At 37.3% G+C, this 13,081-nt stretch overlaps 1 protein-coding gene and 1 long non-coding RNA gene across 11 annotated transcripts in view; one reads left to right on the top strand and one right to left on the bottom strand.

Moving 5' to 3' along the window:
* Positions 1-13,081, bottom strand: part of UNC5D (unc-5 netrin receptor D) — a 561,851-nt gene that overhangs the window by 145,579 nt on the left and 403,191 nt on the right. The window lies entirely within an intron of this gene.
* The window catches only part of LOC109382971 (uncharacterized), a 64,043-nt gene that overhangs the window by 43,360 nt on the left and 7,602 nt on the right, over positions 1-13,081 (top strand). The window contains exon 2 of the long non-coding RNA XR_002124024.1: positions 10,870-10,980. This is a non-coding gene — a long non-coding RNA (uncharacterized LOC109382971). The remainder of the gene's footprint in view (positions 1-10,869; positions 10,981-13,081) is intronic.

The raw sequence follows: 13,081 nt of genomic DNA, 5'->3' as shown, positions 1-13,081 counted from the left end.
TACACTCCAGTGCCAAGACAACAGCCGTCTTATTAAGGATTAAAGCATTAAAAATTCTAAATGTTCACATCGCAAACTGGTTTTAAGTGCTGGTATCTGAATTACACACAATTAGATAAAGAATGCAAACATGGATCACTTACACATACACATATACACACCATCTGAGAAATCAATTCTATTCAGAATTGACAGTTCCATCAGTCACAGTGAAAGACTAATCATGTAATGATCTATAAAGGAAATACAGGGACAGGTATGGATTAGCTCAGCCTCTATATACTGGGTGGCTGAGAATGAATTAGCATAATCATAAATTTGTTCCAATTATAGAAGGCGATTATCATAGACCAGCTTACAGCATTATCAAAATGAAATCAGCAAAGTGCACTGACATTCCAGGTAGATGCCATTGAGTTAATGGTGCTTAAAAAAAAGTCTGCCCGCATTCATCCTTCACCCCTTTGACCACTCTACACTCCACACAAGTTTCCTTTCAGCTAACAGACACAAAGCCACCATAAAAGAAAAAAATACATGCTGTAAGAAAAAAACATACACTGAATAGAATAACACAATTTCAAATTCAACCGTTAAAGTCTTGTATGGATAATTTCTCGAGATCAGTGGTTCAGATAGTGCTTTTAAATTTTAGGCGGCAATTCACATCACCTCTTGTGTTCTTTCCAAAATATTGATTAGGAATAAAGCTGTGACTAAGCCTGTCGTTACCTGCTCCAAACATAAGTTCTTTGTGCAGAAATGTAGTGCTGTTTTGCAAAGGTAGCCCCACTGCTGTTCATGTTTCTTTTCATTTTGCCTTTCCATTATAAATAGAACCTGTTGCCTTGTTAACCACTGCCAACCTGGAAAGTGTACAGGACAGCCAAACATACTTTGTAAAGGAGGCAACAGGTTTAATCTTCAAATTTTAGAGCTGAAAAGGCAATTCAATTTAAATAGCTAAGGTTTTACACATATATTGTGCCCAACACTTAAGGAAACAAACATTAAGAAGATACTCAAGAGATGGCAGATTAATAAGACAAAAAGGCATTTCCATTGTAACTAAATACAGTGAGTTTTACTATTATAAAATATGGTAGACTCAGTGAAGCTGAGATAGGGAAACAAGGAAGAGAAGGAAAGGCAAACATTTTACTTTTATTGATGATCTGCTATGTGTAAGGTACTGTTCTAGGCCCTTTTATATCTTGAACTTGGTGAGGTGGGCATTGTTAACTATAGTTTTTACAATTAAAAAAAAAAGCATCAAAGGTATATCCAACCATGCTCAAAATTCTGCTACCTTAAAACAAACAAGTAAACAAACAAAAAATCCTTCCTTTTCTTTTTTTTCATAGCCATGCCTCAAATTCTTTACTCATCCCTCATCATTACATTTCAATCTGGCTTCCACCCATCAACTCACTGAAATTGCTCTTGCTAAGGTCTCCAATTACCTCAGGTTGCTACAGTCAGTGCACAATGTTTTGTATTCTCACTTGATTTTCAGGGGTAATGAGGACCATTCTTGAATTTTCTCTTCCACTGGGTTTTATAATACTATACATTCTTTCTTTCTGTCCTACTGGCCACACCTGCTCTGTTTCTTTTGTTGGTTTCTTCTCTGTTTAAACATGAAGCATTGGATTTCTTCAGGTCTCAGGATTAGGCTCTTCTCTACATTGAGCCATACAATGTCTCTCCACATGACAACACCAGGCTCCTGTGTCATTCATGGCCATACACTGACCATGCCCAAATCGATATCTTCAGTTCACTGACCTTCTTGGGCTCCAGCCTTATATATTCGGATGTTTACTCAGCATCTAATTTTGTATGCTTCAAATATACTTCAAGATCAACACGTGGCATATGATTTAGACATTGTTTTTTCTTGCAGAAATAAGAAAGGGATAGGTGACTTCCTTAACTGTCTGACATTAAAATATTTGAACATTATCATCTAAAAATAGGGATTCAATTAAAAAAATATATAGGGTTGGTGAAATGATAATTTCACATTAAAAAGAATATTCTTGATATAATGTATAGACTGTCAGGGGTGGGGAGGGGCAGGCAAAAGAACAGGGAGTTCATTTGGAGGCTGTGACTGTAATCCTGGGAAGAGATTGTGCTGGAGTGAACTGGAAGGTTTTGATGGGTATATAAACAGTAAACAACCTTGACAAGATGGTAAAGTAGAATGAATAGAAATGTATGACTGATTTCATATAAGATTTGAAGACGGGAAATCAAACTTTGGCACCCAAATAAGATAATTTTAGGTGCTGTACTGACATACACTTACTGATTATCACCTTGGCCCTTAATATAGAAAGAGTAATCTCAGATCAATAAGAAGAAAGAAAGACCAATCATGGTAACAGAAAAATAGGCTAAGTACTTGAATAACTCAGCAATACACATAGTTAAGTTTAAGATGTATACAAGGCATTGAAATAAACACCTTCAACCTAGATCTCTCTTCTGCTCCACACCTAGATAGTGAACTACTTTTTGGGCATATTTACTCCACAGTCTTCAACATAAATTGTATCCTCGGCCATAGGCATATGTGAAATCATGTAGAAAGCGTTGGATAGAAAAAAAAAAAAAGAGTTAAAGATACAACCTGAAGAATAGCAGCACTTTAAAATCAGAAAGGGAAGAGAAGGCTGATGAGGTAAGGAAGAAATCAGAAATGTATGTATCATGGAAACCATGAAAGAAAAAATATTTTAAGTATAGTCATACACTGCTTAATGACAGGGACATGTTCTGAGAAATGTGTCCTTAGGCGATTCATTATTGTGCCAACATCATAGGGTGCATTTACACAAACCTGAATGGTAGAGCCTATTACACATCTAGGCTATATGGTGTAGCCTATTGCTCCTAGGCTACAAATCTGTACGGCAGGTTACTGTACAAAATAACATAAGATTAAATCAGGTATAGGAGAAAATGATTCAGTTAAGCAGTTAAGAGAAACAGTAAACATGAGATATATGAGGCTGCTGTTAGTGTAACACAGCATCTTATTTTTCAGCAAACTTTTTTTTATAAGTACAAGAGTGCACACTAAAATCACAATAAAGACTCAGGTATAGTAAAGACATTATAAATACCTAACCACTAACACTATCGTTCACTGTCATTATGCAGTATCATGACTGTATATAATTATATGTGCTATACTTTCCTAGGATTGACAGCACAGTAGGTTTATTTATTCCAGCATGACCACAAACCCGTAATGCATCGCACTATGATGTTGTGATGACTATGATGTCACTAGGTGATAGGGTTTTTTTTTCTCCATTATTATAATCTTATAAGGTTTGTCCTTGATGGGAAAGTCATACTTTAAAAATCACCACTGAAGTAAAAAGTGAGTGTAAGTAAGGTCACAGGCTCTATTTGAACATGAAACTCCTTCTATGGCATATTAATTAAAGGACTCTACTCTTGTCTTGGTTATTTTTAAGGCTAAGTAAAAAAAAACAAAAAACTTTCCTCCATTCACTTTTTTCAATATTCACTAAAACTTCCCCAAAGTCAATAGGCCGCTTGAAAAAAAGTGGTATCTCTATCTCATTTCTTACAGCAAAACAAACCCCAGGCATATGAAATATTAAAAATATAATAAGTGAAGCCATAAAAGTACTGTAAGAAAGCATGGGCAAATATTTTGTAATTTTAGAGTAGAGAAGGATTCCCTGCATGGTGTAAAAGCCACCTTCATAAAGATTGACTATTAATGTTTAAAAGTTCAATATAACAAGAAGATGCCAAACAAAGGATAAACATGAAAAAATATTTGCAACATACGAAAAAGCTATTTTCATTAAGCAAATATATGTTTGCCAAAATATTTCTAATACTCCTGGTCTCTAAGAAGTAAACAAATTATGTTAAATTGCATATCCTTTTTCATGAACTAATACATTAACTAGGGAGAAAACCACAACCCATTTCTAGATGGCTAGCAGGCTAAGTGACTGTCCCACATTGCATTTTATCTTCATAGCTGTCCTTACCTGACTATTTTAGACAACTCTTTGATGTTTGCATAATCTTATAGCATGTACGTCACGTGTAATGAGTAATTGCGTTAAAACTCTAACCTCTAAATTCAAAGAGGGAAATGTAAATGCAATTCTATTACTTTTATATGTCAGACTTACTTCTGTTGACTATACAATTTCATTAACGAAATTGGGTTTTTCATTTCTGTTTTTATTTTTTAAATAACACAGGTGTTTCATGGATTACAAACATTCCAAGAGAAATCTAAAAAAAAAAAAAGTGACTTTGCATATCCAACGTATTCTCATTTGGGGAGGGTGTTTACGTTTCTCATTTTCATCAGCCTGGTCAATTAAATTGGATGGCTTCCTATTTGTTTCTATCCAGTTTATCCTCCTCTTCCTTGCATTCTGGTTTTTATGAACTAGCTCAAAGCTGCTGTTTGGTCTTCACAACACTACAGGGAATGTTTAAAAAGTAAACTAAATTGCTTTCATGACTTTTTTTCCAAACTTGCTGAAAATGAGATTCTTCAACAACCTCTATTCCATAACCCCCTCCTTCCTTTTTAATTTAAATTTTGGTACTAAAATGAGTTTACGATATTCCATTAATATCACCAGGGGAGACACTTGTTTCCTATGCATTGTACAGATTAGTCTACAATTCTCCTCACTCTTATCCTTCATTGTTCAATGACTTTACAACATATATATATATATATACACTATGTTTAGCAGTTTATTTGCCTTATAAAATCCACCCTTCTATTGGGTTGTCGGAAAAGTCATGACACATTTTTGCAAAGAAAAACATAAAACACGTCATGATTTTTCTGACAACCCAATATATTACTTGTTGCTTCATGGTTGTACATTTACAAAAATACAAATGAAATTACCTGGCAACCCCTAGTGCACCATACACTGTTGTTTGGAAGAGGTAGTAATTATAGATTTGTTTCAAAACAATGGGAGAGTCAATCCCAAATAACACATTCAACAAAGGAAAACCATGATTGAAACTATTGAAAAAGAAAAGTATAACCAACTTTGAAATTAAATATTTGATTATTTTGGGAAAAGTAAATGTACATATATGTATCTTAAATGGGTGTATAATTCATAAAGAATCAGTTGAATATAGAGTTCAGAAAAACAGTAGGATACCAGACCATAAAAGTATACATTGCACCTCTGCACAGATCATGCACAAATTCTACAATCTACATAAAGATTATCAAGAATTGATTTTGTGTTGTACTTTATTAAATCAGTGTGGAGTTAATCCCATATTCTACCTCTATAAAATGAGAAAAATGATGCCTTCTTTCCCCTACCTCATAGGGATCTTGGGAGGCTGAAAATGAAACTGTGGATGAATGGACTTTGGTGTAAAGTAATAAATTCATGTAATGTGGTAGCAGATTCCAGGAACATGTAGTCTTCTCATGGGACTTCATTCAGGGTGCAGAGTCAATAGTTCAGAAAGATGAGGCCAGAACAAGAGCAGTTTGAATATGGGCCCTACATGCCACTCAAGGGGTTCAAACTCAGCCCTGAAGGCATTAAGGAGCCACTGATGGATTTTAACTACAGGCGTTTTGCTTCAGAAAAATCATTCTGGCATCAGTGTGGAAGGGGCCAAGTGATAGTGAGGATTAGAGAGGCCAGACAGGAAGCCATTACTCCACTGAGGGAGAAACACACAGAGGGCCTGGATAAGGCCACGTGGTAAAGATGAAGAAGACAAAATGCAGAATACATAGAATTGATGAGTAGTGATAGTGAAAAATGAGAGAAAGAATTAAGAAAGGAACTGAGGAAATGGGCATGACTCCAAAGTTTCAAGCTTGGAGAACTGATGCCTTAGCGAAGACTAGGGGTCTTGGATTTTCAAAGTCAAGCACGTGTTTTGTACCTGTTATCACTGAGGTACCATGGGACACTTTAAGAACTGATCACTGACTCAAGCAATGGGTCCCACCCAGCGAATCCGATATCCCAGCAACATGCCACAGCCGGTGTTCCTGGTTTGAGAAAAAAGTAATCTGTAATCTTCAATGAAAACAATGCTTGTTTGGGGCCTCGGGTTGGTGGTGATAATTTTATAGCTCAAACTCTAAAGTAACTTTATAGTTCTTGAGTTAAGACGACGCTACTCTGACCTTTAAATCTATCTAACTCTCGACTGTGGTCAATAAGTGGAGTATACTGACATCAGAAGTATCACATCCAGAATGTCAGCACTCCTTGAAGAGAGCAATCAATCATTTTCTGGATGCAACATAAAACTGTAACAGCTTCATACAGAAAAGGTCAACATCTGGTCGGTGGTCACAAATAAGTGGTCACAACTTACATCCTGACAGCCTGTTCTTTTTTGTTTATAAACCATGTTCTTATTAAAAAATAAAAATTAGTATTAGGTTCTCTACCCTTTATTTTAAAACCAGCCACTTCTCATCTGCATTTTCTAATGTATTGGGTTGTCGGAAAAGTCATGAGGCATTTTTGCAACGAAAAACGTAGAAAAAATACATCATGACTTTTCCGACAACCCAATAAGTAGGACACATCAATAAAGAAAACAAACAAATAAACAAAAAAACCACTCCATACTTCTTTTTATCATTTTACAAAGTGCAAAAGTACCCGGGATAGAAATGAGGGCATTATATTTGGGAATAATTATGATCAAAGTCTTCCTCCCATTTTGAAATAAAACATCTTCTGTCTTTGTCTTTCTGTGTCTCTATCATATCTACACATAATCACCCTAACCACTACACTCCACCCTCCTCATCACCACTACCACTATCACCCAAGGGGTCTGGACAGACCTACAGACATGGATTACTGAAAAAGGGTGCCTTTGTTATATTTCTGTGGATTTTCAGTTTGTCGTGAATACTCATGTTACCTTTAGGCCAAAAGGCTCAACCCATCAAATGCACTATTGCTGCCATTGCAATCAATAGTGTCAATCTGTCTAGTGCTTCAGAGCAGCAAAAACATGAGCTGACTGGGTCCCTCTTTATAGTACAATGAACTAAAATAAGGGCAAGAAGGTTGTTTGGCCGGGAGGTGCTAAAACGATCTTCTACCTGGCTCTGGGCCTTGTAAAGACAAGGAACGTGTCAGCTGTTTTCCCTCCGCCCTGAGCATCACCCCTGGCATAGGAGGTGGCTCAAGTCCATCCATCTGTGGGTGTGTCTGTACACACTGGTTGGTAATAAGTAAACCTCTTAATGACACCCTAAAGGAGATATACAACAGCCTCTCCCCTTCCAGCAAACTTGCGACTGCAGTTAGATGGTGTATGACTTTTCCTCTTTAGCCTGGATTTGTTTATTTGAAAATGTCAGCAGGGGTGGGAGGAGGGGTTGGTGTCACCTGCTCTGTGTTCTGCGTCTTCCCCTCCCCTCTCAGAACCCTGGAGTTATATGACCCTTTTGCTCTCCCCGTAAGTATTTTTTTTTTTTTGCTTTTAACAAAGATTCATCTCTTACAAGCCCATGTTTTTTGCACAAATCACAGACTGTTCACTTTCTCATCCACACATCCGCAGTCCCTATGAACCTCGCTGGTAATGCGGTATCACCAGAGGGCATCATCACCTTTATGAACTACTGCAACTTCAATAACGCACAGGGCCTGCCTAGACTCTGCCAGTCTCGTCTGCAGCTCTAACTACATATGGGGCTGCCAGACCGCATCTTATTACAGAACCAGATTTCACTTAAATCAGTCTAAACTACTCTGCAGAGTTTATTTTTTTTTCAAGCTTTTGTTCTGTTTCCTTTTGACTCTGCGAAAAAGCAATAGATACAAAGAAATACACTTCCTCTGAAGTTCATATGGAGAAAAGTGCTGGAATCGATACACGTTTATGAGAGTAATCACTCCTGGCAGCACAAAGTGTGTTTTGCCACCCATTGCCCTTTTGCCTACGAGAAGATAATGTTGGCGAAATGATGCTAGGTCCTCAGCCACAGAACCTGGAGTGGCAGGAAGGAAGCCCTCGGGAGGAGGAAGTGACTGGAATGTACCCGCTCGGTCAGAATAGCCTCAGGTGCCTGTTGCTGGGGTCCATTCAGGCATCCCAGGCAAGACAGCTGTAGAATAAGAAAATCATAATCTAACTAAATAGATACAGTGATTTGTTTGTTTGTTAATTTATTTTATTTATTTTTTTTTTTAAAGATTTTTATTGGGGAATTGTGGGAAGGGAAACAGACACGTTGCTGTCCTTTTGTTCTTCTGTTTAGTTGTGGAGGACGTTGCTTCACTGGCCCAAATTGGAACCATTATTGCGCTCTTATACGGTAGCCCATGGCAACCCACTGCCACAGGGGCTGCAGCCCATGCCGTCGCCAGCAACTCACGGGCAGCCCAGCTCCAGGCTGAGCTGTTGTTCAGCATCTTAGCTGTAGAGGTTAGTGTCAACGGCCCTCATATGTGGGATCCGAACCGGGGCCCTCTGGCGTCCCAAGCCAGTTCTTAACCAATGCGCCGCTCGGCTGGCCCTGTTTATTTATTAAATGACGTGTACTTCACTTGTGACTTAGGGTGGTTACCTTAAAGTGGTAAAGTGGCAAGACAGGGACAGATAATGGGCTGACAGAAAGGCTGATGTGTCTAGCATGTCTAATGGGTTGGCCCAGGGCTCCTCAGAGCTCCCTAATCTTGCAGCGGATTGCATCTAGAATTGGCCATAAAGATCAACCTATATGTGGGGCTAAAGGTCCTGAACATAAGAAGGAAAACTAATCGCTCAGATATAAATGTACAAGTGGTAAATTCTCTCTTTCTGTGGTTTCTTTCCATCAAACTCTGCCAATACAGGGCCTATACCCAAATCCCCCCTTGGGGAGTTAAACTAGAAATAAGATTAAATCAGAAACAAAAAAAATTAAAAGTTAAACCAGAACAAAATTTTAAAAATTAAAGTAAAAAAATTAAAAATTAAACCGGAAACAAGGAAGACACTAGAACTGACATGCCTAATCCGAAACTGGGAGTTAAGATCATGGGATTTATTTTTTTCTCTTCTCTGCAAAGGAGGTCTCATGATTTCAACCAGGGAAATGAGCAATGGATCCAATATGTCAGTACCTTCCAATGAAGTGCCGCTCCACACCACTGAATCTCATGATCACTTCTTGTCTGAAGCCACCCAGCTGTGCCTTATAGTATAGTATTTAACCTGAATGGAGTGCTGGAAGAATTTACAAATCATGTTTTTATTGTTCTTATTTACCTAGGACCCTCACCCGGTGATCAGAATTTTTAAGTATATACCTTAGGCCTGGAGGTATGTGACAGGAAGAATGGTAGCTTGCTCTAAGCTCATTTTATGGAGTTAAGAGAAATTAGAACCCAGCCAGAGTCCGGCAGTAGGCAGTTGGTTGTTGTCAGCTAGAATTGGCTGTAAATAGACAGCCCTGAGGGGATAAAATCCATCTATTTCGAACCCTCCTCCCTAATTGTCTAGTTCCCTGACATTATTTTATCTCAACAGATTACTATATATATGCAACTCTGTCCCCCTCTGGCTTCCTTCTTTCCCATGTCCCCTGTTCTACAAAATAAACTAACTCCCAGTAGAATCAGAGGGATAAAGGGGTGTCTTTGGCTCTGCATACATTACTGGGATCAAAACTAAATACTAGGTGATAAACACCACCAGAGAGTACAGAAAGCTCTGGGAGAAAATTATCTTTAATGGAGTTGCTCTTAAAAGGATCTGCATGTGGCAACGCTAAATACCATGAAGTCTCAGTTATAGATCACAGACCTGAAATGTATGAATATTAAAGAAGAAAACAACAGTGGAGCAGCTACAATAAAAGTGAGTGGAGGAAGCTACTAAGAGAAAATCACATTTGTCAGACTTACTTTCTTTCAAATAGCTAGCTCTGGGCAAAACTGCAATATAAATACAACTGTTTCTTCTAGATACATTGTTTCACCCTTTCTCTCATCTTTCCAGGCTCCTGAATCATGCCATTTCTATCATGTTCAACCCAGAGAGAGAGGATCTGAAAATAATTATTTTGAGAGCGCATAAATGACACAGCCCCCTAACACTGTATTTGCATTTCAACTGGGACAAAAAGTTTGACTTAAGAAACAACTCTTCAATAGTGGAATTTCAGGCAAGAGTGGGAAAATAAAGACTAGGTGGGAATGCATGGACGTTTTGGGAAATGAAATCTTTAAATTATACCACATAAATGGTTTTCTTCATTCATGCAAGGTCTTTTCCGCAGGGCTGACTGCTACTCCAACTCGATTCTTTTGCTCTTCCATGAATGAGTAGTAGTGATGGTAGTGCGGTGCTTCGATCTTGGAAATATCAAACTTTTCAAGTGTGAACCTTGGAAAAGTCCAATTACTACTCATGCCTTTGATAATACTCTCTCCTTTGCTCCAGCAATGTGGAGATATCTTACAAACCATTCTTGTTGAACATGTACTTGCTGTGAGGACAGCACCCATTTACATAGCTGTACCTACAAGATGGGGCATGAATGAGGTCATGCCTCTGTATGTGTACATGTATGTATGTGTGTGTGCACACATGCATGTATATGGTTGCAAACATGTGCCTTGAAAATTTGTTAAAGGATAAATAGAGGTGCATAACTGAATTGCTACAAGGAAGTTAACAGTCTCCATAAAATGTAACATAGGTGATTAATCTAAACAAACCTCCACAATATCCAGAACATATCACTTGTTTTACTAGTTCCATCTTGTTCATGTTTGCGTCTATGATCATACTGTTATGTCATCAGAATAATAAAAGACATACATCTTCATTTCACAGAATTGATCACAAACCTAGGAGAAGAGGCAGTCTGTGTACCTGCTATATTGTCTAAACAAATCCATCGAGGGATCTTGAGTCATTTAATCATGGTGCTGTCATTTGGTTTGGGTAAGCATATTTTCCCTTCATTAGATTTAATATATAATCTCATTATAGAAATGTGACACTTTGCACTAATTCTCAACTCATAAATCAGCTTCTACTTCTATTCCTAAGGCCCAAGGAAAGAAAAAAAGGAAGCAACAAAATGTGCTAAAAATGCATAGCATAACACAATTTGAGCCATTCAGGTAACGCTACCTTGCCATTCCACTTCTTATTTTCATTGTTGATTTATCCCTACTGCCACCAGGACTATCATGCTGACTTCCATTTTTCTGTGCAATCAGACATTTTAAAATTATTTCACTCATGAATCTTTCCAAAAGGTCACTTCCTAACCTTTCCCCCATGTAATCATATCAGTTATTCTTTTTGCATAACATCATGCAACATCTGGGTATTTCTCAGACCACCAACATATCTACGTACAGAGAAACTACAACATGTCCTATACTTTGGTGTTAAATGGGGTGGAAAAGAAAAGACGATATATCCCTGACTTCAGTTTGGGGAAAGGATATCACAATTTTAATCCCAACTAAAGCGGTTTTCTAAATGTTAGTATAAATGTCCTGATATATCTATAATAAATACACATCGCTTACAAAATACCTTTTTACAGACATAGTATACTTCTACTTACAATTTAAAAAAATGTTTAAAAATGAATCGTATCTTATACAGACAAAATGAAGTGATTTCTCCACTTTATAATATTTGGACAATTAAAAAAAAATCATTGGTCTATTGAGGCCATATAATATGTTTCAGCTCCAAAGAGGAACAAAGTCAACCTAAGAAGATGTGAATTTTATTAAAGGTTAAAATGATATTAAAAAATATATATTTGAGAACTCACACATAATGATAAGATTATGTGTGTCACATGTATGTAGTCATTATGTCTTTGATGGTAACAAGTTACAGAGCATTTTTTTTTCAAACTTTTCTTGTATTGCTTCATGCTTTTCCAAGCTCATTTTAATTTTCATTTTACTCACGATGTTAAAATAGTGTGACTGGTTGGTCTAATAATTAAAGATGAAAAATCCCCCTCTCTTGGTTTCAAATTTCTAGATCTACTAATATTAAAGTGCTATAAAAATAATCACAATATCAGGCAAAATGCTGGAAATGTTCAAGAATTATAATTTATAACTGAACTTAGCCCTTCCAGTTTCTTAAAGACTATGAATCTTCACACTGCCCCCTTTTGTGTTTGGAGATTACTGTAAGTACATACTGTATCCAAGACTCTAATCTGTCCCAAGGTGCAAACAAACAAACAAATAAACACCAAAAAATCCCCAGCAATTTTAAACTTTCAGCCGGGTTTTTGTGTAGACAGAGAATGGGCATCAAAGATCAATTGGTTCTAATATATAGAGAGGGTGTCCCAGAAATGTATATAAGTAGACACTTTGGGTCAACGTTGCTGAAACAGTAAGTAGGTCACCTTAATCACAAGTGTCTGAATGCTGATGGTGACCATTTAGAGTACCTCTTGTAATTGCAGAAGTCAAACATGACTTGTATTAATCTTTTGTTATCAGTATATATCAAGTATTAAAATTTTAATACAGTTTTGCTTTCTTAAAATGTGTATACTTTTTTTGGCACCCTCTCTCTCTCCACCCCCCCCCCACAACACACACACACACACACACACACACACACACACACATTATCATGATAAAGTACTGACTGTGTTTCCATACTACTGTATCTGAAAGTAAATGCTTATTTGGGGAGAGAGAGAAAAAAAGAGAGAGGGATAGAGAGAGTGTTTCTGTTTCTGCCTGTTTGTTATATTATTAAAAAGCTGCTGGAAAATAGGAAGAATGAGAAGGCATATGTGTACTTTACTCTTTCATAGAGATTGACAAACTATAGCAACAAATTCCACTCTGAACTGTGATGCTAAAGCTTCTATATGTGGAGTCTAGAGTGAATTATTCAGACTTTGGGGAATGTACTGTTATTGATACTTCTGTTCCTGGGGTTGCAAAAGTAAGGGGAGGGAAATAGACTCCAGACTAAGTCCAAACCCTGTAGTGGTGGAGCTTTGGGGTGCAGCTCCCTCAAGAGGGTTAAGATTTGCATTATG

Source organism: Hipposideros armiger, unplaced genomic scaffold (assembly GCF_001890085.2).
Source record: "Hipposideros armiger isolate ML-2016 unplaced genomic scaffold, ASM189008v1 scaffold_73, whole genome shotgun sequence".
NCBI lineage: Eukaryota > Metazoa > Chordata > Mammalia > Chiroptera > Hipposideridae > Hipposideros > Hipposideros armiger.
This window is presented reverse-complemented; position numbering and strand designations above follow the sequence as displayed.